Genomic DNA, 27,171 nt, shown 5'->3' with positions numbered 1-27,171 from the left:
CAAAGCTAACGTCTGCAACAGATCTCTCTCACGCTGCGAAACATTTCTATTTCACCATGGTCGCTGTGGGGTGGGCTACAGGAGTCAGGCAAAGTGAAGTCTGGGTGTCCTTTGCTTCCCTAAACCCAAAAGAGGGAAAGTGGCACCAGTGGTGACTGTTTCGGTGGTGTTCAGCTCTCTCTGTAAAGAGTAGCAGTGCTTCCTCACCTTCTCCATCACCGCTAAAACTTGTCACAGGAAATATTCCTGCAGCCAGCCAGAAGCTTAGAGATTGTTGGGTTTAGAAGTGCAGTTTTTCAGAGTTCAGGTTTTTGGGTTACATAATTTCTGTGTGCTTGAGTAAGCTCAGCATGCAGTAAAGAGGAGGACTGAAGTATAGGGGTGGTTTTCACTGTCCTCCCTTCCTCCTCCTTGATATTACTGTGCTCTGTTCCTCTGTGACCCCTGTCCAAAGCCTCCTGTGTCACCCCAGCTTCCAGCAGCTAGCTCAGGTGAAGTAGCCACTTAGAGCAGAAGGCTCAAAATGCAAGAGTGTCCACCCTCTGGCTTGGGTGGTTTTGGTAGCATCCCAGGAGGTCCCTCAAACCTGGTTCGGGTACATGTGCAAGGGGTGAAGTTGCTGGGGTGGTTGGTGTGGAGACAGCCTGCGGTACCTGCAGCTGGTTGTTCTGCGCTGAGCAATGTGGTGCTACACAAAGTCACATGAGCTTGGGAACTAGGGCCACTATAATTAAATTTCTCTGGACAGACGATAATACTGGTGAAAAGCTCATGGTTGAAGTCCACCAGTGACCTCTTATGCGGCACTGCCATTGGGTTGAGTATCCACATGGGATAGCGGTTGAGGTCTTCATCTGGGAGGTGGGAGAGCTGAGTTGGAACTTCACCTGCCTGACACTGCCTTAAATACAGGCCATCTCAAGCAAAGGCAGCATGCAGTGCGTCGTCTGAGGTGGAAAAAGAGCAGCCATGTCTCCAAAACCCTTCCTCAGCACCCCTTGCAGCTTCAGTGTGCTATGAGCATGCCCCTAGGTCTCTCGCCCTGCTCACCAGGCAGAAGATCAGCTAGTTTGAGGACACTGCTCAGAGCAGCCCCAGCCCTAGAGCTGCTCTAAATGCATCTGCCTGGGAAATGGTGGTATTTGGAGGAATGGGAGCCCATCAGGCTGCACAATTTCTGAAATGTCAAAGTCAAGAATGAGACCCCCAGAGACTTGCAGAGAGGGCGTTCGCCCAAGAGCATGGCGAATGCAGGAGCCACTCACCTAGAGATTAATTTTGTCACATGCAGTATCATGATTTAAGCAGTCAGCAACAGGGTACAGCAGCCCTGGAAGGTCCTCTGAACACCATTTTGGGCCAACTTTCTTGTTTGATAGTGATGGCACCACTGGATTTTGGACACCAACATTTGGCTTACAATTCCACACACCTTGGACTGTATCAAACCCTTGAAGTCTAATCCATTATGCTTGCTTAACTTTGAAATAAATGTTTCCTCCTTTTTGTCAAGCTTCATGACTGGCATTGCTTTGCAAGCTAGCAAGTAGAAAAGCAGGTGGTTTGCTGCACCCATAATGAAAGCCATTAGCTCCTTGCTGCGGACTTGAAATTTCTCCAGTTAATTGATAAAGGTACGAATCTCAATCAGGAACAAAGCCCAGGCTTCATTGAAGCTCTGCCAGTTTAACAAGTGGAGAGCACAGCCCTGAGGATCCAAGAGCTCTACCTCGTCAAACAGGTTTGTGAAGAAGAAGAAAGCAGGTGTAATATTTTGGTGAGAGGGAATGGGGGGGTTTGTAAGGAAGGCTGATGGCACAGGGTAAGTTACTTACTATCCACTTTCTCTTCAGGCTCCAAGGAGTAACTCCTTGATTTAATCAGTTCTTTAAATATCTTATTTCTTGCATGAGTTTGTTCATTTGGCTATTTTGGAAGTTTCTGTGTGTCAGCAAGACAGAAGTATGCAGCATGGCACTCACTTGTAAATATATAGATAATAATAAAAGCTTGTATCTGAACATAACTAACCTTTGAGCATCATTTAGAAATGTGCTTGTCAGAAACTCACCGTGTCTTTCTAAAAGCTGTTGCTGCGTGTTCAGCCATTTTCTATAGCGCACACAGTTAAAGGAGTGGTTTAAACCAACAGTGTTATTTGTTGCTCACTTACCAGCGTGTTTGCAGAGCCCGTTGGCAAGAGGTGAAAGAAAATCTTGTCTTTCAATGATGTGAAATACAAGCATTAACATCAGATGAAGCCTTCTGCTGTGTAAGAAGATAAGCTAGGAAAATCAAATGGAGAGGAGAGCAAGGATTTGATGCAGTCAGATTTAAGGTGATTGAGATTAGACCACTGCCTCACGCAGGGCACTGGGTGATCAGATGCCATCCGGGGACAAATTTTTGATGCGCTGGTTCCTTCACTCAGGTGGATGCCTGAGAGTGGTGGTATGCGCTCGGGCTATTCTCAATTTTAGTAGATATTCCATCTCTGAGATTCAGTATCCGGGCCACTGTCCTGTTGTCCTCTTTATTCTTCTAGCCATCCACTAGACTCCTTAGATCCATTGAACTGCCTTATTCCCTGGTCTAGCCTGGTTTTATAGCCTCCATTCCAGAGCCCTGCTGCTCAAATTTGTTTTACATTGGCTGGATTGGGATTGCTTCCTTTTCCCTTCCTGTTCCCAGAAGGGTTGAATTTCGCCTCCATAATGTGTTCTGCATTATGCTTATGATGAAATATATTACATTTTTAAGAGTCCATAACACGTCATGTTAATCTCTTGATGCCTTGCACAGGTGAACTCCCATTGGCTTCAATGGATATGCTCTGAGTCTTGATAGCACGGATTTATCAAAACCAAACATAAATATATATAAATAGTGGGGTGCTTTTGTACCTGCTGTTATTTCCTGTAACTTCTTGTATTTTTTTTCTATCTAAAACCTTATTTAAGGAACTCTCTAAGACTATATTCTTAGTTGCAAAAAAGTTGGGACATGTAAAAAGAGAAGGCTCTGATGACTTACATAGTGTAGAGGTAGCCTAGGCTGTATTTCCTGTTCCAGTTGTGTCCAGGTAGACCTGTGATACTGTACAGAGACCTGTTAAGCAGAAGACTGCTCCTTCTAATGCCCCTCTATTCCCTCATTCATACTTTTCTTGGTTGAATAGAAAGGAGCTCTCAGGGAATGGTAATCTGTATCTGTCTGGGGGAAGGAAGAATAGATGTGGTGATCAAAATAAGTCCTACAACTTCAGAAGTGCAGGCTCAGCTACTAACTCTGCCTCTGACCTTGCTACGTTGTGCATGTCCTAGTCCTTCGATGGCAGCTGAGAGCTATCTTCATAGGATTTGGCCTCTGACAAAAGGAGATCCTAAAACTGTCTTAACTTGCAAGCAATCATAAGGATGCATGGAAGTGAGAAAGTCTTCATACTCCACAGACAATAAAGAAGATGTGGTTATTGATTTTATCTGGGTAAACTTGTTAGCTGCTGAATTTTGCAGCTTATAGCTGCTAAATTTTGCACTGGGAACTTAAAGAGTTAAGAGTCATTTTTTAGTGGATGGATTAGATGGATTTTCTTTGGCTTTCTGTTTCATATTCTGTAGGGTTTCTGTTATTGAGCATTGTCCTTGCAATGGTGAGTTAGAGAACTTGCTTGATTTCACCTTCCTAATAGTAGCACATGAATCCAGGAGCTGTAGCTTGAAAAAGAAGCCAGATTCTTAAGCAGTGTAGGGTATGAGAAATTGCAAGGTAATTGCAACCCAGGTGGCAGAAGGTGAGGTTAAAAGTGTCACAAGCCCAGAGTGCCACTGACTGAAAGCACTGGAAGTTGGATTTTCTCCTGCCTGATCATTTTCTTCTGACCTAGCAAATAGATGTCTGTCCCCAAGCAAAAGGCAGATAAAAGCCAACTGCTTCTGCTGGCTGATCTCCTGAGGACTTTGCTTTTGTTGGTGCCACTGCTCTGTCTTACTCTTCCTTCTTGTCCCTCTACTTCTTGCTTCCAGAAACCACATATGCAAAACTCACTTGCTCTGCTGCTAAAGTGAGAATGATGCTTTAGTGCAAGTTTGTTTTTTTTTTTAAATGAACTCTGATGAGTATTCTAGACTATTCAAAAGTACAAAGTCAGCCTTCCTGATATAAAAAATTATTTTTTGTGTAATGGCTTTTTGGACAATAAATGTTTTGCTTTCTTTAGAAAGCTTTCTGTTGGTTAAAAACTGACCATCTGAAAAACAGTTTCCATCTGGAGCTGTACTCATTTTCCTTGGTGGTCCAGGGTTCTTAGCCAGTCTACGTCCATGTAATGCAGTAAGGCATCCAGGGACGGGCACCACGCTGCCTTGGGATGGCACATATACAGTACTTCTTTATAACAGTCTTTCACCTCCAGCCATTTCAGTCCAAGGGCTTCCCAAGTTGGATGTGATTTCTGTGTACAGAGGAGAAAAGCAAGCATATTTTTACTAGGCTTTAATTCACTAGAGAGTGGGCCACATGAGCAGGGAGAGACAGAGGAATAGCTGAAGCAAATTTATCTTTGAATTGGAGGTGACATCCATGAAAAATGTTTTGTACTTTTTTTGGCCAGCCAAGCTTTGCCTAGCAGTGTCTTCACAGCATTAATCACAACTGAAATGTCTGGGAAACCTTTTGCTCTATGTTAAGAAATACTAATGAGGATATGGACTTTTGTCCCTCCTCAGAGGGTTTGTTTGCTGCAGACAGGGAAGGGAGCCTGACAACAAAGGGCTTTAACCCTGGAAAGGAGGCAAGCACCTCCTGCGCTCAAGATGTTTGTATTAGGGAATCACAGAATCATAGAATGGTTTGGGTTAGAAGGGACCTTAAAGACCACCTAGTTTCAACCCCCTGCCCTGGGCAGAGACACCTCCCACCAGACCAGGTTGCTCAAACCCCATCCAGCCGGGCCTTGAACACCTCCAGGGATGGGGCATCCACAGCTTCTCTGGGCAACCTGTTCCAGTGTCTCACCCCCCTCACACTAAAGAATTTCCTCCTAATATCTAATCTAAATCTACCCTCTTTCAGTTTAAAACCGTTACCCCTCATCCTATTGCTCCAACCCCTGATCAAGAGTCCTTCCCCATCTTTCCTGTAGGCCCCCTTTAGGTACTGGAAGGCTGCTATGAGGTCTCCCCGGAGCCTTCTCTTCTCTTGCTGTTAAGGAGCCATAAGCGTGAGATGGGCAGCCGCTAACATTTCCAGTGGCAGAAGAGGCAAACAGCTTGTAAATGACCTGTCTGGGCTCTTAGCTGGGGTCTAGGTTAATGAGAGAAACCTTGCTTGCCAATTCAGCGATTAGAGAGAAGCATGGTTTCGTGTGGTGGCACAGCAGGACTAGCAGTGACTGGACATCATCTTCGGTCTTGTGGCAGAAGACATGCTTTTCCCCGCTCCTGTGCATGAAGGAAGGAGGACAGGGATGGTAAGGACATCAAAATGTCCGTTAGTGGGTTGTGAGGGTGCCTACCTGGGTGAACTCTTCTTAGGTGGATCGAGGCATAGTGCTCTGTGGAGACAAAAAGTTTAATGTGTTTGCACATATGAAAACAGTTGTGTTTTGTGTGCTTGTGCCTGGAGCTTGAGTACAATGGAGGTCTAATTGCTGTCCTCACCTTGCTCTTCAGATCACAAAAGGCCTGTCCTTACATTCCACAATGGGGAGTATGTAATCACCTTTGAGGTGACCTCATCATAAACAAATCCCAAATTATTTGGGGCCAGCCTGATTTACAGCCAAAGGCCATGTCCCCAGAATGGAGCACTGGTTATTGTGTTCGTTCTCCATCCAGTTTCTGGTTTGCATGTGCAATAGTAACAGGGTGACAAAAAATCTTTCTTGTCTTAAACAGTAGTATGTCTGAAAGACTCTGTAAATCAGGTGTGTTTAAAGCCAGGCCTTTCAGATTAAACGATGAGAGCTGATCTACTTAGAAATCCTGTTTGTGTCAGACTCAGAGCCATGTGGGTGTGCAGAAGCCTGCCTGTAGTCTTGGAGGCATTATTTCATCTGAACAGTGGCAAAAAGTGCTTTGGGGTGTGTGTTGCTACTCACAGCGCTTGAGGCTGCACTGGAGCTTCGTGGGCAAGGTTTTCTGAAGCACCTGGCCTTGCCCTAACCTTCCCCATGTAGCAATTGATGGTAGGGTTTGTACAGACATCAGTGAATGAAGACCTTAAGCCTGGTGCTGTGGAAAATCCTATATAGAGCAGTATTGTCACAATAGGGAGGCATTGTCGAAGTCATATTGGACTGTCTGATTCTTAAGCGTTCGTAAGGGAAGGCTGAGCCACGCACTCAGACATCACAGTAATGTGTGGAGAGAGAGCTATCTGAAATCCCTGCCTGGTAAATGCAATAGCCAGCACAGCGTTGTCAGAAGAAAGACCTCTGACAAAAGGTATTCACTGTCAAGTAATAGCATAAAATATTGTGGTGTTTGGAGTATGGCATACTGAGATACTAGTGATATATTAACTTTAACAAGCTACTTGAATGCCTCCTAGCTTTAAACTTTGTGACTGTGTCCACTGGACTTACATGAGTGCATCAAAACAAGGTTTATTTCTTGAGTTACAACCTTTGTAAATGGCAGAGCTAGCAAAACCAAGGAGATTGCTATCACCTTCTCTTAGTTTTAAGTGCCTTTTCTTTGAACGTTAACAGTGAGAGACATTTTATTTATATTAATCATCCCTAGCTGTGGCTGAAAAGTGGATTTGGTTTGAATGGAGAGTTCTTCAGGTCAACCCAAACTCAGTAGTTCAGTCTTAGTCTCACTGTTGGGATCAGTCCCGGCGCGCCATGCACTTGTATTGCAAATCATCTTGCCTTTAATAGCACAGAAGAGTCGTTTGTGAATAAAGCCACAGCATTAATCCATTCCTTGGCTTTTCAAGTAAGTGCTTGTTAGGAGGTAAAGAAGGCAGCTTGTTGCACGGTGAATGCTGAATAGGAGACCCTCATTCCCTTGAAGTCAATGAATGAGGTCAAAAGCAAAACTTCCAGGCTCCTCTGCAGTCCTCGTTAGGGCAGCCCAGGCATTGCAGGCCTCCGTGGGTACAGGTCAGGCAGAGCAGCTGCCTCAGTGGCTGCAGCCCTTGTTTTGGCCCGTTGTACGTTGTTGCACAAATCTGCGGCTCCTGTTTACCTGCCTGCTCTCAACGGCATCATTTATGTCAAATCCAACAGCAGTGCAGTGACCCAAGGGAATGTCACTTCTTTAACTACAGAGACTTAACTTTGTAGTTGTCTTTTTTTTTTTCTTTTTTCTCTTGTTGAATATTTCTGAAACTCGCTGAGTTATGTCTCTGGTGTCAACGGCAAGAACATTATTGGTATCTCTGTGCCTTGAAGACACGTTGCCCATTTCTCCTTATTCAGGGTAGTGCAATTTCTTCCGTCTCACGGAGCTGAAAAAGAGCAAGGAGGTTATCAACCTTGTCCCATCTTCAGCTGTGGGAAAAATGTCCTGGGACCAGTGGATAGGGAATGGGAGAAGGGTGCCGGAGCGGCAGCGTGGCGGGATGCCATCCTCTCCCTGGAAGTCCAGCAGGGACGATAGCCATGAACCAATGCCTTCGAAATCTAAGGCCAGGGAGTGAGTAGGTTGGGAACTGCTGATTCCTCCCTTCCTACGGGGATCTGACCTGAGCAGCAGGAGCTGCATGCTTTGCTGACAAAAACATGCTAACATCCTTGCAAACAAGACTTGCAGCAGTCAGCTTGATTTTTTTCCTTTCCCTCTCCCCCTCAATCACATCCTTTGTAATGTCTAAATAAATCTGTGTCAGTCTCAGCTCAGTTTCAGGATCTCTGCTGAAGGGAGGTCAATGTCAGTGTCTCTGCTGGGGGATCCCCAGGGCTGGTCACGGCTGGTTCCAGAGGGCTCCAGCCAGCTCTAGGCCCAGCGGTGGGTCCTTGAAGCCATCTGGAACCAGCCATGACCAGCCCAGCCTCTCAGCTACGGGTGCAGTTGCCAAAATGTGCAGAAGGGATGAAGGGATTGAGAGCAGCCCTGAAGAGAAGGACTTGGGGGTGCTGGTGGACGAGAAGCTCAACATGAGCCAGCAATGAGCGCTCGCAGACCAGAAAGCAACAGCATCCCAGGCTTCATCAAAAGAAGCGTGGCCAGCAGGTTGAGGGAGGTGATTCTGCCCCTCTGCTCCATGCTTGTGAGACCCCACCTGGAGTACTGCGTCCAATTCTGGAGTCCTCAGCACAGGAAGGACATGGACCTGTTGGAGCAAGTCCAGAGGAGGGCCATGAAGGTGATCCGAGGGCTGGAACACCTCTGCTGTGAAGACAGGCTGAGAGAGTTGGGGTTGTTCAGCCTGGAGAAGGGAAGGCTCTGGGGAGACCTTATAGCGGCCTTCCAGTACCTAAAGGGGGCTTCTAAGAAATATGGAGACAAACTTTTTAGTAGGGCTGGTAGTGATAGGACAAGGGATAATGGTTTTAAACTGGAAGACTAGATATAAGGAAGAAATTTGTTACTCTGAGGGTGATGAAACACTGGTCCAGGTTGCCCAGAGAGGTGGTAGGTGCCCCATCCCTGGAAACATTCGGTGTCAGATTGGACGCGGCTCTGAGCAACGTGATCTAGTTGAGGATGTCCCTGCTCATTGCATGCGGCTTGAACTAGATGACCTTCAAAGATCCCTTCCAACCCAAACTATTCTATGAAGAAAAGGCAAAAATGCTGAAGCAGCAGAGGAGTAAGGAAAAAAGAGCAAGGGACAGGAGGGGAGAGCAAGGAGGGGCAGGAGGCACTGAGCAGCATCCTGGGGCTGGAACAGATCTGCCCTGCTGCCGGTGGAGAGCCCAGAGCATGGGGAAAAGTGTGAATGGGAAGGAACAGCAGAGAGAAACCACCATCTTCTGATGTGTCTGTAGGGAAGGTGTTGGTGTGTTTATCTTTGTTTCTTACTACATAAGTCTATTTTACCTGGCAATAAATCAATTTAATTCCCCTTTCCCCCCAAGTCAAGTCCGTTTTGCCCACCACAGTAATCAGTAAGCCATCTCCTTGTCTTTGCCTCGACCCATGAGCTTTCTCATCCTATATTCTCCCCCCATCCTGCTGACGAGGGGGAGTGATTGAGAGGCTGGATAGGAATTCGGCTTTTGGCCAAGGTCAACCCACCACAGTACTCTGACAAGGAAGCACCTTTATCTCTCTGAATAAATAGCTCTTTCATTCTTAGGGGGTCTGGTAGGTTACTATAAAAATCTGATTTCAGATTTTCTTTAGCAGTAGAAAAAAATAATCTCAACCAAGCAAAAAAGCTGAATCATGAGGCAAGACCCAGAGGATGTGCTTCTCTCCTCATCTGTGTGAGGGAAGTTGGAGTAGCTGATCGCAGTCATCTGCCCTGGTCTTTGAACCCAAAACTTCTGACCAGGGGCTGCCCTGAAAAATGTGCATAAAGGCTGCCCGGGTCTTAAAGGCTTGTTGTTACTCATTTATGTGAAATTATTCTTCAGAGGTGCTCAAGGATTCTGCAAATGCTGGGACTACAGAGACAAAATACGGTCCCTTTTCCCAAACAGTTTGTGATCATAGGCAGCGGTTCCCAAATGATTCTGGTGGCGAGGCCGCTCTCAGGAAGGGGCTGGCCATGTTGACCAGATGTGTCTCCCTTGGTGAAATCTCCTTCAGCGTCTCCTGACATCTGGGAAGTGGCCCTTGTGTAGCCCATTCATAGTATAGGTATTACTGATTCTTTCTTCTTTTTTTTTGTGCTTTCTTTTTTTTTTGGAAGAAAAATAACTGTGCTTCTAGGTGTTCTTGTCAGATTCGGGCTAACAAAAAAATACTCTGAAATCAGCAGAGGCCTTTAAATACAGATTTTGCTTTTTTATAATGCAGGGTTAGACACAAAGCAATCAGTGACTTTTTAAAGACAAGCTTGCTCAGAGCAATTAGTTTTTGCCTCCCCCCCCCCGAAATCTGCCATTGAGGCCGTGTCGTGGTTAGAGGGCAAGCTCCGTGCCCTCATCTGTGCTAGAGAGCAGCAGACAGGGGCTGTAATGATGGTGTTAGTCGGCACCCACGGGAGGCCTGTAAATAGATCTGGACTGGGGCGGCGATGCATGCCTAAATGCAGGCTCTGCGGTCTCTCCCATTTGCCCTTTGGCTGTGTTGCAGCATGTCCTTTTGCAATGTCAATTACAGGCAGCCTCTCGCAGGTGGAGGGAGAAGGCGTGTGTGCTCGAGACCAGGGTTTTCTGCCAGGCGCCTGTCTGTATGGTCGTCTACAAGCCTGCTGTCATATTCTGTATTGCTAGTACATAACCCGCTGAAATACCAGCTCTCAGCTTGCACACATACGCAGAAATCTGCCAACAGCCTCCACCAAAGTGTAAATTTCCGGAAGAGGTGCAAAGTTTCTTGATAGCTGGTAACAATAATACACAATTTCAATCAAGAGAGAGAGAGAGTTCAAATGGGACTGCTAAACATCTCTCAGCAAACCCCCTTTAAACGCAATGATAATAGAAGCGTTTTGACCGAGAGACAAAAAAGAGCAGAACTGCTGTGAATTATGGTGATGTTGTAAAGGAATAGCAATAGGACATTGCTGTCTTCTTAAGCTGCTAGAAAATAGTAACTTATTCTGGTCTCAATCACAGCTCAGGTCTCTAATCCCTTTCATCTCATTACCCTTGCTGAGACAAAGATAAAGCAATTTCAAATTTCAAAACCGATCCCCTGCTGTCAGACTGGGGTGATGCGTTCTCCAGTCTAAAGTGGAACATGCTTTAAGTGGGTCACTCTTTATCCTCAAGACTTTGCTCGCCTTCAAATGCAAAGTCGGGCACCTGTCCCTACCCCTCCGGTGTTGAAAAGAAGCTTCACTGCGTGTGGAGAAGCTTTTGCATCTGTCTGAGAAGGCGAAATCAGAGTGGGAAGTCAAAACTCCTTTTTCATTTTGTCGTTATATTTGGAGACCAGCACAGCACATTAAAAGGTCTCTCTGTGTTTATATCTCAGTCCTTTCAACAATGCTGTAATGGAATTGAGAATTTCTATGGAAGTATGGTAAGATGTCTTTCAAAACTGGCATGATTGATGAATGACAACAGGAAATACAGTTACAGTCAACTGCCATTACAGTTAGATACTCAGTCGTGTAGCGAGTGGTTTTTATTTTTCCTATTGGGAAGGAGTAATGCATAATGCCAGGTTAGGAGGAAGCGTTATTGTGTTTTCAAGGTGGAAGAGAACTGACTATTTTTATTCTAATAATTAATAGTAATTCAGCATGTTCTTCATTAGAGTATTAGCCTTTCTTCTTTCTAGCTTTGTTTCCAAGAGACATTTCTGGCTTTGAGAAATATACAAGTCCATATACACAGTGTGTAAAGCATAGTACTCCCATTGCATTGCTTTTGTTCAGACTTCAACAGAAAAAAAAATATCACAGAGTACTTTTAAATCTTCCATAAAAGAGTATTAATATAAAAACAGTTTTAAGATCAGTCTGCCCTTGCCAGAAACATTTTAAAATATCTGAGCTACCTTTAATAAATTCTTTTTTTTTTTTCTTCCTTTCAGTGAACACTAAAACGTATTGGAGATTGTTCTAAACTGAACCAAACAGAGCCTCAGCCTTCGGTATATGTGCTAAGAGATCCAGGTATAACTCCAGTTATTTTTGTGAAGATGTCATTGATTTTAGTGGGTGTTGTACAGTAATTGAAAGGTATATTGTGACCTGGAAAGAGTGAGTTACAGTCTTGCTGTGGCTGGGTGTAGACAGTTGCCTGATCTTAGGCTGCCTGTAAAAAGCCGTGTACCAACCCTGTCAATCTTATTCATGTCAGAACAGTAACTGACTGTAATTTGTTCAGTTCAGGTCCCATCAAAAGAAAAGCAAGATAATGCAAAAGTCCACTTAATTTTGTGTTATGGACACGTGATATCTTGACTTTTCGTTTTGCTTTAAAACAGGAGGAGTGTTTTCTTCTTGTTCAGGTTTGTCACATAAAGAATTAGTTAAGGGGGACAAACTTTTGAACTTAAAAGTCTCTCTTATAAGAGAATGGATCCACAGCTGTCTTCCAGTTCTTCAGAAAGTCTTCTGTGTTCCTCTTCTGTGTCTCTTCCTGGTTTGCTTAGAAAGAAAATCTTCCTACTCTGTATCATGGAAGAGATGCAGTGCAACTGGCATAAGGTTGCACTTGTAGTTTAAATATTTTTCCAGGGAAGCAACTAGATTAGCCAAGAAAGAGTGGGATTTTTGATTGACAGTAGTCTTACCCTTTTGTATTTGCAGTTTCTGTAACATGAATTGACAGTTCTAAGCCTCCATGTTTGTGCCTGTATTGTCTTTGAGACACTCATTTTGTCCAAGATGGCCATATAATTTTCAGGAATGTTTATATTGCTAAACTTCAGAACGAGCAATCACAGTAAAAAGGTACTTCAGCATCAGTAAGAAGCAAGGGAAAAGCTACATGCTTTGTGGGCCTCCCTAAAGGAGAAATTACTTGTGATGGAGGAAGAGGCCAGCTGGCTTTATGGTACTAGACTGAAATATGGTTTTTCATCTTCCCTTTGGAAACGAAACAACTGTGGAACAGATCACCTCTGCCTGCTCCCTCTCAGGATGGGCCTTAGACAAGAAATCTCCCTAAGGTCTGCTAAGAAATGAATCATTCACAGATGTGAGGTCTGTCCTCGCCTATGCCATAGGAATCCCATTTCGTCACTTCTCCAGCCCGTGATTCCGTCCCCAGCTGCCCTGTGGTGTCCCTTGCAGCTTGGTGGCACTGCCTTGCCTCGAGTGCCACAAGGGGAAAGTACACTCCTGAAAATCTCAAAACAGACTCCTTTTGTGCTGGCCCTGTCCCACAGGAAATGTAGTTGCCAGCCACTTGTCCACATGCTCACACCGTGTTGGGTCTCGTCCTCAGGTGTGGGTTCGTGCAGGTCAGTGCCACTCCTCGGTGGCTGCCCAGGGTAATACTGTGCAGATGTTTCCATCCTGCTTCTGCACTGGGGGACACAGGGATTTTACCCTGGGGTTGCTTCTTGGGCTCAGGTTTAAGCAGAGTAATTCTGAGCCAGGGCTGCTGAAATGGAGAAGGGGAGAAAAGAGCATTTTTTATAGTTGTATACGGTTAAGTTAGTCTTTCATGTTTAACTTCAATAAGAAAAAAAAAAAACAAAAACATTTAGGTTATGTTACCTTCATTTTAAGACATGGAGAATCTTATCCCACTGATTTGATTGGAAGCATATTCTAATGAAATATCCCTGGTCAGGTTATAAATTCTTTATGATGCATTTGGGCATAGTACACTGGATCTTGTGAATGGCACTTCCATGGGAATTTCTTGACAGTTGGGTAAAATACCTTTGATAGGGTGGATAAATGATACTATGGCAGGAGGATAACATGCAGCAGAATGATTGTTCTGAGAAAACAAAAAAATTTCGCGTTTTGAAAATGACAAATTTGAATTCATATCCTCTCTGGCGACTCTGCAGGGCAAGCAAACGCAGCCAAGTATGGCATCTGCTGCAGGACTGACAATGCGGCTCTCCCAACCAGGAACTTAATCCGTTTCTTTTATCATGTGTGGATTAGGTGCCTGGTGCTTTTTAATTTTTTATTAATAAGGTGGAATGTAGGGTATTGGTAATGCCCAGAATAAAGCAGTTTAAACAATGCCAGAAGTAAAGCACATTTCCAAGGCAAAAACCCAGCAGAAGACAGAGGTCTGCTAAGTGTAGATTCTTCGTAAGCTGCACAGATGGCCCAGCCTCCCAGCAGCGGCAGGACTGGAACAATACTGTGTCTCCTCACAGTGCAAACAATGATGACGGCCTTCTTCAGCCCTCAAACCAGGCTGAAGAGCAGCCCTGGAGGGACGCCCACTGCAAGCTGGGAGATGTACAGGATGCAATCAGTGCAACACGAACACTTGCATGGCGCAGGTGTAATTAACAGCTTTTATATTTATGGACCTTGCTAATGAACTGTAATGATGAATTGCAGTTCAGCAAATTTCCAGGAACCGATGATGCAGCATTAGCAGGCAAATCTGTAAGACTTCTGAGTTGCCGGAGTTGTCTAGCCTTTGTCTGAGGAAGTTAGACTTTGGCAGTGTGCTGTACCCTGTCATCTCTTCGTGATGAATACCCTTTGGGCACTGTGCCAGGATGTAATTATTCAATATGACGAAGTTGAATCCTATCTATTTATCCTGTTTATGCTTCGAAACTCATCCTTTCATTTTATTTTCCCACATGCCAAATGAAATTCAATATGTGTTGTTATTTGAATATAATACTACAGTTCATGGTATTATATTGTACAAAAACATTTGCAGATGATAAGCTCAATGTAGACTGTCTTTGAAATGCTGTAATGGAAACAAAAAGGAGGTCTATTATTACTAATGGGTCTGTGTAGAAAGAAAAAAAACACGTCTCACACCAGTGAACTAACAGGTGACTTAATAGGGCCATGATCTGAAACAGGACAGACTAGAATACATTGACTGAAAATCAGCAGTTTCACTAGGTCAATACAATAGCTTAGGGGCAACATGGTTTGCTTTTGCTTTCAATTAGAATGGGGCTTTACATTCTTTACCAATTACAGGATTGCCTTTTTTTTTTTTTTTTTAGAATGCAGAAAGTTGCTGACATTTAAAAATGAACCAGCATAGAGCATGATCTGGATGCACTTTGTGAGACGCTGCGTTCTCTAGCTTCAGCACTGCAATTGTTGGTCACACTTAATCTGAACTCTTTCCTCTGGTTGCACAATAACTGTTAGTGTGAGTAGGCAGTGTCCTTATCTAGTGCACATTTTGCAAAGATTCATTGTCCTTTCTTTGATGGAGAATACAGCAATATAACTTTCACAGAGCTTGAAGGAACTGAGTTTTGTTCAAATACAGGGGAAGTTACCTGTGAAAAAATTAATCCCAAGTGATTTAACAAATGAGTTGGTATTATGTCTCTTAGTCACTTTCAGCAATACCTTGCTCAATAAGTGGTTCCATCAAGAGATCTCGTGGAGTCCAGTTTTACTCAGGGTGTCACCATCTGGCCATTATCTGCTTAGACATGAGTATTTACGATAATTTAGGAATACAGTGGAATTAGCATTTCACACCTTGGTGCCAGTGTAACATGTCCTGCACTGGCATTTGCCCTTGGTTCAGTAGTTGGACAAGGAGCAAGATGAGTTCTGGTTATGTACTGAGGACAAACATAGAGAAAATGGTGCTGTTCCATGAGTTGGGCAAGTTCCTGATCCAAGTGGAGAGGTAGACTTAACTGCACCAGAGACAGAGGGAGTAGCTGTGTAGGGTGGTGTTTTCTTTGGGGTTGGTTGGGTTTTGGGTGTGGGGGTTCCCCCCCCCCCCCCCAAAGTTGAGCTTGGCCTTTTTTTTTCAGGCATTTTGGAAATAAGGCAGTCTTTATTTAAAAAATAATTTTAAAATCTGTCTGCAATTTAAAGGTGGGTACTATGGAGAACGTATGCTGCGTATCTGTGTTTTTTTTCTCAGTATGGTATGAAATTTTTTCAGCTTGAGTGTGAGTTTCTCTTCATGCTGTCACAACTTACCCTTTTAACTTTGGCGGTTGTCACCAGTGTGTCAGACACGCCAGGAGCAGTCACATAAGCAGGGCAAGCAGGGCTGCAAAGGACTCGCTTTCTCTGTTGGTTTTTTTTGGTTTTTTAGCAATGTAACCCCAGTAATGGGTCACAGGAATCCTTGTGCTGCAATAATGTTCTTTACTGCTCTGAATTTTCCACTGAAATAGCTTGGGAAAAAAAAAGCATCTTACTATCCTATAAGAGGTCTGTAGTGAAGAAAAAGAGTTTGATATTCTTTGGTATGCCAAAAAACACACACAGCCACTTGGCTGTACTTCACTCAGCTTTACGGGAGCTGAGTAGCTGTAGCTGAGTTGCTGTAATGTTCTTCTGCTATTTTTGTCTGAGGGACAACAGTGTAGTAGCAAGGTGGGTGTTGGTGTCTTTTCCCAAGGAACAAGCGATAGGAGGAAATGGCCTCAAGTTGCATCAGGGGAGTTTAGATTGGATATTAGGAAAAATTTCTTCACTGAAAGGGTTGTCAAGCATTGGAACAGGCTGCCCAGGGAAGTGGTTGAGTCACCATCCCTGGCGGTATTTAAGAGGTGTAGATGTGGCGCTGAGGGACATGGGTTAGTGGTAACTTGGCAGTTTTAGGTTAACGGTTGGACTTGATGATCATAGAATAGAATCATAGAATGTGTTGGGTTGGAAGGGGCCTTTAAGGGTCCAACCCCCCTGCAGTAAGCAGGGACATCTTCAACTAGATCAGGTTGCTCAGAGCCCCATCAAGCCTGGCCTTCAGTGTCTCCAGGGATGGGGCCTCCACCACCTCTCTGGGCAACCTGTGCCAGTGTCTCACCACCCTCAGTGTAAAGAACCTCTTCCTAATGCCTAATTTAAACCTACCCTGCTGTAGATTAAAACCATTGCCCCTCGTCCTGTCGCTACATGCCCTTGCAAACAGCCCCTCCCCACCTTTCCTGTAGGCCCCCTTCAGGTACTGGAAGGGGCTCTAAGGTCTCCCCGGAGCCTTCTCTTCTGCAGGCTGAACAACCCCAACTCTCTCAGCCTGTCTCCATAGGAGAGGTGCTCCAGCCCTCGGATCATCTTCGTGGTCCTTCTGTGGACCCGCTCCAACAATCCATGTCCCTCTTGTGCTGAGGGCTCCAGGGCTGGACACAGTAATGATCTTAAAGGCCTCTTCCAACCAAAACAATTCTGTGATTCTGTCTTGCCTGCAGTCAGTCACCCGTCTGTTAGAGCAGTGCTGGGGGCAGGAACATACAGAGTCTTCCCAGTGTCCCAGTCTGGTGTCTCAAGTGTGTGGAAAGAGCAGGCCTTTGAGAAGATGTGATTGATTGATTTTGAGAGCCTTGACCTCTACTAGCAGAGGTGAAAGCCTTCCATGTTAATTCGCTTCCTCGGCAGCAGCAGGTCTCCATCCATTGCCCATCAGGCAACTCCATGAGGGGGGAGGACGTGAGGCAGGCAGGAGCTCCCAGAGGCTGCTGTGCTGGGGGAGCAGCATAAGCAGGTGTAAGCCTGGAGATACTTGTCTATGGTGTTGGCTGGTTGGGTTGTGTTTTATTTGAATGTGTTATAGAAAGTGTGCCAGCTCAACCATTTCCACACAATGCCAAAAAAGTCAGAAAGCAGAGGGCTTACAGTGACAAGAGTGAGCAGTAAATACATGTGTTCAAGAGCTTCTTCATCAAGTGTCAAACATGTAGAGCTGATGGATTATTCATTTTCCTGTGTCAAATGTAGAGCTGTTTTTCTAAATAAATAGCCTCTTCTTCGTATTTTAAGGAAACGTGGAAATCTAAACACTGTGATATTGAGCAGATTCCACTGTCTTTCTTTCATGTGTGGAAAGGACATGTCTCCTCTCAGGAAAGCTGAGTCGTACTGTCTCTCTGCTTGTGGTAACAAAAGTGCTTCCAGTGGAGCTGTTAAGAACCCTGTTCCATTAAATCCAACACATTTTATGAGATACGTTGGCATCAGATAAGCTTTTATCATGATACATTTTACAGTTGGTCACTTCTGACTAGCGATCAAGGGAGAAACAAAACCTCTGTGAGTGAAAAGATGATCCTGAACTTCTGGACTTCTGAAAATGGGCTGTTTTAAGAAAATTGTGTCTTGAAAAGATATGCAATTTCCAATGCAGAATGAAAATACAAGTTTACTGGTTTGCCAAGATACAGTATATCCTTTTGGCAGTTCTGTTTCTTGATCTAGTGCATGGATGTTAGAGTATCTGAGCCATCATACCTCTGTTGTGCTGTTCAGAGGGAGGGGCAATCCTGATTTGAGATAGAGAATCTTTTAGTATAGAAAGGATGGGAAATAACAATATGGAACAGTGCTGTAACACAAACATTGTATGCAAATACCATAATGTGAGGAAACTTCCCTGAGTAATTCAAAAGTGAGTGTAAACAGAACAAAAATACATAGAGATCTCAGACTGACAGCTTTTTGTTGAAATTATTAAAATATAAAGCAAAATGCTAACTCAGTATTTTCATGCCCTTTGATATTCACTGCAACTTAAAATTTCCAAAACATCATCCTTGCTAACCTCCCTAGAGACGTGAAAATCCTGCAGCCACTCATAAGAATGAATGGCAAAATTTGCTCGGTTGTACACGTTTTCATATGGGATCATATCTTTTGAGTTCAGTCCCGTGTTACCCAGATGAGGCGTGGTAAGGAGTTGCACGTAATTCTGGGTAGCGTGCCTTTACTGTTGTCCCACATCTGAGGTTTGAGCCTTGTAGTGAAGCAGGGAAGAGTGGGTTCTAGCTGTAGAATATCTAAAAAGGTTAATTCCTTGTGTTATAAAATTGTTAATTACAGCATTTCCGTGTTTACTGCTGAGTTTCTTGCATTGTGAGCAAGAGGCATTTCTGGGAAGCTCCACACTGCCAGAAGCAGTTCTTTCTGGAAGCACTATGTGTAGGATTGCACTGGATGTGGTTGATACCTTGACCAAGTACAGTCTTATCAGCTGACAGGTATTATCTACAGAGGAAACACCACTGTTGTACGGAATATAGTCCTGTTGTGATAGCTATTTTTCCAGCTGATTTCAGCAGGCTCAGGAAATATCTGTTGTGTAATGACCTGCACAATCAATGGCATCCTTTTCAAAATGTCAGCATCTGTTTCAGACCTGAAAAAAACTTTGTTTGTGTTCTAATTGCAATTGCATAACTAATAGAAAAGAATAGATTTGTTGTTCAGAAATTCCACTTGGAAACAGTGATAAGACTTTTCAAAATGAAGTGGCTTAAGAAAGTGGAAGGCGGCAGCATGTTGCTATAAAAGCGATTTTCCAGGTATGTGAACATACTTATGCAATTGCTCTGATTTTTATAGAAAACATTAATAAAGATTGATGGACTCCACTGCGTCTAATTCCTGTGTCCAGTGGTTCCTAAGACGGTGAGCTGACTGAAAGCAGAGCTGCCAGAAGTCAAAATTTCTTTTTCTCTTCTCTGTTCTTAAGTTATCCTAATAATTGACTAATATAAACTTGCTTATTGCACCTTCTATATCCTGCCTAGGACAGGAGGGTGGAGGCACTACGTGTCTATAAATGAAGATAGTTATTTGAAAGAATTGCATTCTTGGTTGTCCTTTGGTTGCCTAACAACCACATCTGAATTTTCAGACAGTGACTTAGGATGATAAGTGAATTTTTAGGGTGAAAAATTTTACATCTTCATTGTTCTAAAAAGATACATAGAAAATGTTTATTATGTACTAATGTCCACTTAGTTACAACAGCCAGAAGCAAATCAGTGATAAGAACGCATGGGATGGAATAGCAGCTAGCATATTCATTTTTACAGAAATGTATACCAAAAATCTCAATTTGTTTGAAACCTTTGTAATTTCTCATGAAATAAGAACAAACTAGGAACGACATTAAGTCTGTTTTTATTTTTTCATGGGGATTTTTTTCCAGCCACTGTATTTATTGTATTTTTTACACTGTTACCTTTTCCACTTTACTAGAGAGCTGTCATTTAAGGAAAGAATGCACAATAAAGGCGGAAAAGATGAAACAAACAGTTGACAAGTGAAAGACATTTTTTGCAAAATTGTTTGGTAGAAATTGCCCAAAATGTAAATATCTTTTCCACACCAGCAAAAAATGGCAGGCTGTCAAATTTCAGATGAAAAATGGAGGAAAATTTCCTGAGACCCTGTTCCAAACTCTTTCTTCCCCACCTTTTTCTGTGTTTGGAAAAATTTCTGGACAATACTTGAGCTACGCAAACTGCTAGTCAGAAGTGGAGATTAGCTAGAACTTTGTACCAAAGCAGGCACAGGGAAAGAAGAGCATTGGGTTCATCCAGTTGCCATCCCCAAACTCAATGTATGAGCATGTGAATATCATGTTTGTTGGAAATAAGTGTAACAGAAGTCCGTGGGAGATCTTATGGAAGGGAAAGGCTGTATTTATTTACAAAACCTCTGAGTAACTTGATTTTACTTGCATTCGTTCTCTTACAGTGTTCATTTACTCTTGTTCTCACACCCACATACTTGCAGGCGCCAAGATTTCCGTTCCCAAGTCCAGCACCACTTGTGTGCAGCACACAGGACAAGGGCGGACAGTGTCTGACGTTGTGTTATCTCCCTGGGGTCCTTCTGGACTCAAGACAGCACAGTAGGTATGGGACAGGTCTTCCATAATCTTTAGGAGGCTGCATTTGCTATGGAAATGTCCTGTCCATCAGGATTTTTGCTTCCTGTGGCTTCTTTAATCTCAAACAAGGTTGTTGCTTGTTGTCTGTTTTCCCTTGTTTGTTTGGAATGTTTGTCTGTTTCTGGGATAGGGCGTTGGAAGGAGATTCTTCAGTTGTTGGAGTAATGGCATAGGCAATATTGCTCTGTCCTATTGCCATCTTCTGATGTGGGGATGGAGGTCATTGGTGCTGTGGTTGTGTCAGGGTGCAGCCTTCTGGCCTTTGCGGAAGCAATGTGTTCCCCACTCTTGCTTCTGGAATTCATATCCATTCTTACTTACTATTGGTTATTATTATTATTACTATCCATTCTTCTTATTTCTGTCCATCCAGACACACACGTTTATATTCTTACGTCATTTATACCAACCTTAATGCTTCTGTTACACATCCTGAGATGTTCAGTCTAGCTGGCTGTCCCACAGCTCTGTCAGTACACCAGTTACTGCACTGTTTCTCAAACTTTCCTAAATCAGAGCAATAAGTAGGTTGTTGCCTCCTTCCCTCCCTCCCTCCGTCTCACTTCTTTCTCATGGTATAATCCTTTTCCAGGAAGACCTTTACAGAATGTGGTAATTTAACAGAGTGCTATGCCTGGAGCTATGAAAACGTCTACAGCTCTTACTTCTGAAGTATCCACATCTTAATTTACAGGAGTGTGTACTGCGCTTTCAGCTATGTCAGCAGAACACAGAAAAGGTGAATACATTTAGAAGTAGGCTTCTTTTATTTTTTCTTGTCTAATTTTCATGGTAGCGTAGTGAATTGGGATGTGGGAGGCATGGCTCCTGCTTCCCTTGCTGCTCATCTCCTAATGGGAACTGTTGTTCAAAAATTAAGGATTGTACTTCCTACTACTGTAATTTGGTACATTTCTCAAGGGTCTGTGAGTCTATAAAATTAGGAGAGAAACATTTAACCTGAAACACTTCATCTGATCTATCACTTTTTTGTTTGCTTTTTAATTATGAAGTGGCTTCTTTGTGATGATCCTTGCAAGTTTCTAATCATATGGTGAGGCAGAGCAGTTCTGCAGATTGACCTTTCTGGAGATGTACATTATTTCTGCTTTGGGTATTTTTTTGTTTCAGGGAATTTTTTTCCATTTTAGAAACAAGATTTTATGGATTGGTTTTCTCATTTCCCTAATAAATTGAGTACTTCTGCAAAAATAAAAATCTTAATGCTGACTTTAATAAGTTTTTGGTTGGGTTTTTTGGCGTTCTTGGTTAGTTTTTTGTTGTTTTTTTTTTAGTTTTATTGCAGGCTAAGTGCTTGCAACGTATGTGGAAGAGCTGATCATAATGGACATTTACATTACTCCCATGAACATACATAAATCCCATGCTGGATTTTATTCTGAAAACTTCCAGAGTGATGAAGCCTCTGTTTTAAATGCACTTGTATGTCTTGCGTGAGAAGGATAATATTACTTAAGGATCTTCCAGAACATCCCCCCTGTACAGAAGTCTTTTGCTGTTTAAAGACTGATCTGAAGTCTGCAATCAGCTGGAGCCTTCACTACGTCCTCATGAGTGTCGGGGACCAGCAATGCAGCAGGCCGGATTTAGCACACTCCCAGCAGAAAAAGCAAGGGGAAGACAGCTGAAACTTGCTCAGTGACACTTGGAATTACTTTGTATTATCAGACTCCTACAGCATGCTGTAAAACTTGGGATAGCAGCTCTTGATCAAAGAAAGCTCATGTTGCTTTTATTAATGCGCGAGAGGGTGTATAAAGTCATACTTTACGCCTGATAATACGTAATATTTTTGTACCGTTTTTGGCATTGCAGGTGCAGTTGCTCATAAAGCATCACATCCTGTTTGTTCAGTGCACCGCCGCACACACAGGATAAGCGCAGGTGTCACCCGGCACATTTTGCAGTTGTGTCACGCAGGTCTGGATTCCATCTGCGGGACAGAGGCCGCGGTGATGCTGCAGTTCACACAGAACGATGAGCCTGTGCCTTTGGCTTCAGTGAGGAACGTGTTGGATGAAAGTGATAATATAAATTGAGAGCAAGTTTTATACTTTGCAGGATTGTGAGACTTTGCCTTTATTTAAAGCTCAGCTAGGGCTGAGCAGACCTCTGGAATGCATTCTCTGCATTTGATACTAGCTCACGGGCTGTCTTCAGGGAAGTCCTTTTGCACTGCCGGAATACACGAGATGCAGAAATCATTGGTACTGACAGACTGAAGTTTGAAAAGTTATTACGTGGTAATGAAAAGAAAGTAGCAGGAAAAAATGCCGCGGCTGATGACAGGCAAATGATCAACATTTGAAAATGACACTGCAAGAGAATCCTGGATTACTCTTCTTTAATTCTTCATTGTCATGGCAAACATTTAAAAAAACCATCTTGCCTTTTTATCATCAGGACTTTGTGGTGTTTGAAGGACTTCTCAATACAGAAGTTGAGCATAGAAACATGGAGAAAAAAGAGAGCAGAAGTAAAGACCATTCAAGTTATACAAATAAATGTATGGGAGTATGCAGCAGTTCTTAAAAGCAAAACTGAAGCCTTATAACTCGGTTTCTTTAATCTCATTTTGGTTGCTCAGTAGTATCTGACATTATATAGTTCATTAAACAAGTGAACCTCTGTACTGATTTTCCGAAACCTGCTGTAAAATGCACCTTAATAGTCTAATTCCTTTGTTTCTAATTGCTTTTTTGCCCTTTCAGTTACTCCTGAGACTGAGCAAATATTACTAACCTCAAGTAACTTTGTCTCAGTTAGCTTAAATTGGAAAGTCTTACAGCTTTATTCCTGCTAAAATGGTCTTCATTGTTGGTAATCCATCAAAGAAAGATATTATGCCTCTCTGAGACCAGATCAGATAAGCTCTAAGTCCACTGAGTGTAAAGAATCCAGTTGGTTTATGTGTAAATACTTCTCCTTGGAGCATCTAACAAAAATGATAAGGAAAATCAGAGAAAGTGAAAGACTAATAGGTTGCAGTTTCACTTTCAGGAAAGTTTTGCAGTTTTCTCTATTACAGAGAAAACACCGAGTTTTTCTATTACAGAGAAAACTCTGTTTTTAAGATTATTCTTCGATTACGGGTCTGATCTGGTCTAAGGTCTGGCAGCAAAGGTTCTTTCTTAGCTTGGAGGAGGCTGTATTTCATACTGAGGGAGAGAGCTGAAGCGATGCTGAGCTCCTGCAGGTTCCCCTGGCATTGCCTCGGTGCCCGTCTGTTCACACCACATGGCCCAGCATTTGGTTTATGCTGCCTTGGCTAAATGAACTCCTGGGATTTACAGTGTGGCTTCAGAAAACAAGAACCGTATGCGAGATACTGGCTTTAAAGGTTCGCACTTTTTAGTTTTTAAAGTACTAAGCTTGAGGATGTATTTTGCTTATTAGCAAGTCCACTTTTTTTTTTTTTTGTCTTCTGGGGGGGGATTTCAGTGCATGCACAAAACCCACAAGTCTGGCTCTTCAGTTCCCTATTGCTGACAGTAAGGATCATAGTAGGTGTTAAAATGGTTGTTACCAGTGGCAGTGCAATGGGAATCTGGGTTCCTTGCAGGGTGGAGTAAGTTATATCACCACGACTGTGAATGTGCCCTCGAGGTGACAGAGTCATGACTTTATGCAATGGAAACCTGCTTAATGCAAAAAAAAAAAAAAAGGGCGGGAATATGCTTAACACAATGGTTATTCACATGAGAAGCGTACTGCGACATCATTTCTCTTACTGCAAACAGCTGAAGTTGGAAAAGAATGCAAAGCTTGGCTGTTACTGAATCTGATGGTAATTTGGCTTTGAGTGTAACTAAGGTAGAATTAGGCCTAATGTATTGTTAAGTTTTGAGTCCTAAAAAATCACAAGAATTCTAGGACGGATAGGCTGTCACATACGTAGATGTGTTTCCTGCCAGTTTATCATCAGAAATGGGCAGCAACTGCTTTTAAAGGGTTTCTGGTTTCCGGTGTTGGCGAGCATTTTCCAAAACATGAGTGTAACGGAGGTTATCAGTCTCCTTGACTCAAAAAGCTGAAATCAGGATGCCACTAACTGCAGGACTGAAAAATGAGGGAAACAACCTTATCCCCAGCTCCTGGGGACTGAGCTGGGTTTTGGCTGGTGGGTAATCATTTCTGCAAGGCAGGGGCAGTCGCCTCAGGTCCTGCCTCTCTCAAAGGGGGTGGGTGGGCGCAGGGCACTGGGCTTTCATTATTTCTTTCTGTACATGCAGAATCTAGGGTCTGCATGTAGGGGGGCAGGGTGCTGCCTTGCTTATTCAGTCTGAAGAAAATGGGGAAGGATGAACGGATGGAGGGATGGGAGGAAGTGAGACGGGGAGGGAGGAAAAGCCAGAAAAGCGGGAGGCGGCGTGTTTTCAACTGAGACAGGAATAATGTTAATAGGAATAAATATAAGATCTTTCTATCAATGCAAAGAGTATTTAGAAAGACCAGGATGCATGACACGTGTGGAGGTTTTTTCTTTGTTTTGGCTTTGTTTGTTTTTGTTGAAGCATTTCACTTGCTGGCAGTTACAAATCAAATTCTCCAAGGAGAGCTGTAACAGGAGGAGAACAAGCAGAGAATTAAAACCTGGTCCCAGAGGTATATAACCTCCATTTCACTCGTCAGGGAATTGCAAGGGGGAACACGCTATGCTTGGGGAAAGGTGAGTCGTTTTCTGTTTGCCATGACGCACAGCAGCTGAAAAAAGTACTCTTTTTCACTGACTTCTGAGGCAAGGCAATATGTTTACAAATACCGCCCAGAAGAACCTCTCCCTTACCCAAAACTACCTTTGCAGAACAACTTACCGTTTTAGAAAGCGATCCTAGGGTTTATTTGTTTTTATTTTAACAGACCTCCCTCTGCTTCCTAGAACCGAAGTGAATAGGAATCATAAAATATTCATGCTAAATATAGACAGAAGGCACATTCACCAACCCAACTAAAGGTTTACTGAGCTTGTGCTTATTATTGAGAACCTGTGAAGTCCTAAATATTTAAACTGAAAGAGATTAAGGGAAGTGTGAAAAAATTGCTTTTTGGCGTACTCGGAAAACCCTGTTGATCTACAGAGAACATGCTTAAACCCTCAAGAGGAAAGTGGGAGAAAACGGAGAGAGAGAAAAAATATATTTGTATGTTTAATTTTGCATTTTGAATGGTAGAGCTTGTTCAAAGGTTTTTGTTGGGTTTTTGTTGTGGGGTGGTGTTTTGTTTTGTTTTGTTTTTTGGCTAATTAAAAAGGCTTTTGCCCATAGTAAATCTACAAAATGTTCAAGCTGAAAATGAAAATGATTGTTTTGAAAATTAATACTTAGAGGGGTTTGAGTTCCTTCTACCTCTGACTTCTTCCCTCTCTTCTTTTCTCTGACAAGCACACACAAAACATGCTCTCTGGCAGCTCCAGATAGTAAAAAGAGTTTTAAAAGCCCAAACAGCTTTCTGTTGAAAAGTTCTGTTTTCAAAAAGAATGCTTTTGCAGAGTTAAATTCTTCCTAACGTTAATGGCACTGTGTAATTCAGTATGTTCTCTACTGTTTCACCTGATCTACTTTTAGATGAGGTTTCCTCATGGCCCTTGGGAGAACATTTCACAAGCTAAGTAAGAATGCGTGTAAGTGTACAAGCCTACACTTACACGTATTCTGTGCCTGCACCTAAAAAGACCAAAAAAAAGAAAGAATGCAAAGAAAATGTAGCTGCTGCAAGTTTGAGGTTGACAACAAGTTGGTTTCTGACACCTTTTTTGTTTCACTGCCAGTGTAGGAGGCAACTGGCTGTTTGAACATCACTATTTAGCTCATCACCTCAAGGAACAGAGTGTTCAGCCTGAGAAGTCTCTTTGGTATAGGCCGGTGAAGGCTATGATAGCGACACACTCATTTCTGTGTGCCTTTTGTTTCTGTCGGCTTAGAAAATAGCACTTTTTTAAAACCATGTTAAGCTCATTCAAACTGAAGGTGAAGCAAAGGCATCTGTCCTGTTCCCTGAAACTTCTACTGATTTTAACTATGTCATTTTCCCTTCACACCATAGGTTTCTTGGTCTGTGTGTAAACGAAAGATAATTTTATAAGATTGTCTGGGTAATGGGACTCATTTTCCATCTTTTGTTCTACTGCAGTATCGTACTAGCAAGTTGGGCTGGCATTTGCCTCCACAGCTCTGCTCCCAGTTAGACCTTTGTGATTCTAGTCATAACTGGAGGACAGCAGGTTTTGTTAGTCAGATGCCGTTTTGGTAAATGCGGATGAGAGAATGCAGGCATTTGATTAGTATGGAGATAAACAGCATTAATAGTCATGTTTCACTCCAGTGGTTTTAAATCAGCTAGGCAGCCTGTTCTTGGCAGCTCATATCCTGAGCTGTCTTCTGCCGTGTCTCAAAACAAAATGCCACTTGTGAAAGTGATGTTAAAACAGCCGTTCTTCTATGCATGCAGCAGCACCGAACTTGTGTGTGGGGCTGGTCAAAACAGCTGAGCTCCAACAAAAACATTTCTGATTGCACTGCTATGCCCGAAAACCAAAAAGCCTTCCTGGGTTGTATCCACTGAAAGACAGGCAGAGAACTACTACCATTGTGAAGGAAATGCAAGCATTTCCATGCTTCTTGCCTCCAAGGGCCATGCATGTAACATCTTGTGTTGATGACAGGGTTATACAGAATGGGTGTGCAGAATTGTACTCCATGCTTGTCTTAAAGCCTTTGCTCCCAGAGTCCAGAGGTTACGTTATCCCCGTCTCTCTCTCTGGCTTTTTATTTGTCCTGTGCACAACGCTTTCAAAGAAAAGCTTTATGATG

At 43.1% G+C, this 27,171-nt stretch overlaps 1 protein-coding gene across 6 annotated transcripts in view; it reads left to right on the top strand.

The window, feature by feature from the left end:
* Nucleotides 1-27,171, top strand: part of PLPPR1 (phospholipid phosphatase related 1) — a 137,140-nt gene that overhangs the window by 16,300 nt on the left and 93,669 nt on the right. For 2 of the 6 annotated variants that reach the window (XM_063319999.1, XM_063319998.1), the window contains exon 2: nucleotides 11,607-11,688. The exons of 2 other annotated variants lie outside the window; for them this stretch is intronic. The gene's annotated coding sequence lies outside the window, so the exon portion shown is untranslated. Of the gene's footprint in view, nucleotides 1-11,606; nucleotides 11,689-14,821; nucleotides 14,843-20,184; nucleotides 20,307-27,171 lie in introns of those variants that run through there. 2 more of the 6 variants (XM_063320000.1, XM_063320001.1) reach the window with 2 other exon arrangements.

This window comes from Chroicocephalus ridibundus, chromosome Z (assembly GCF_963924245.1).
Source record: "Chroicocephalus ridibundus chromosome Z, bChrRid1.1, whole genome shotgun sequence".
Lineage (NCBI taxonomy): Eukaryota > Metazoa > Chordata > Aves > Charadriiformes > Laridae > Chroicocephalus > Chroicocephalus ridibundus.
Note: the sequence above shows the minus strand (reverse complement) of the source record. Positions and strands in the feature narration are given on the sequence as shown.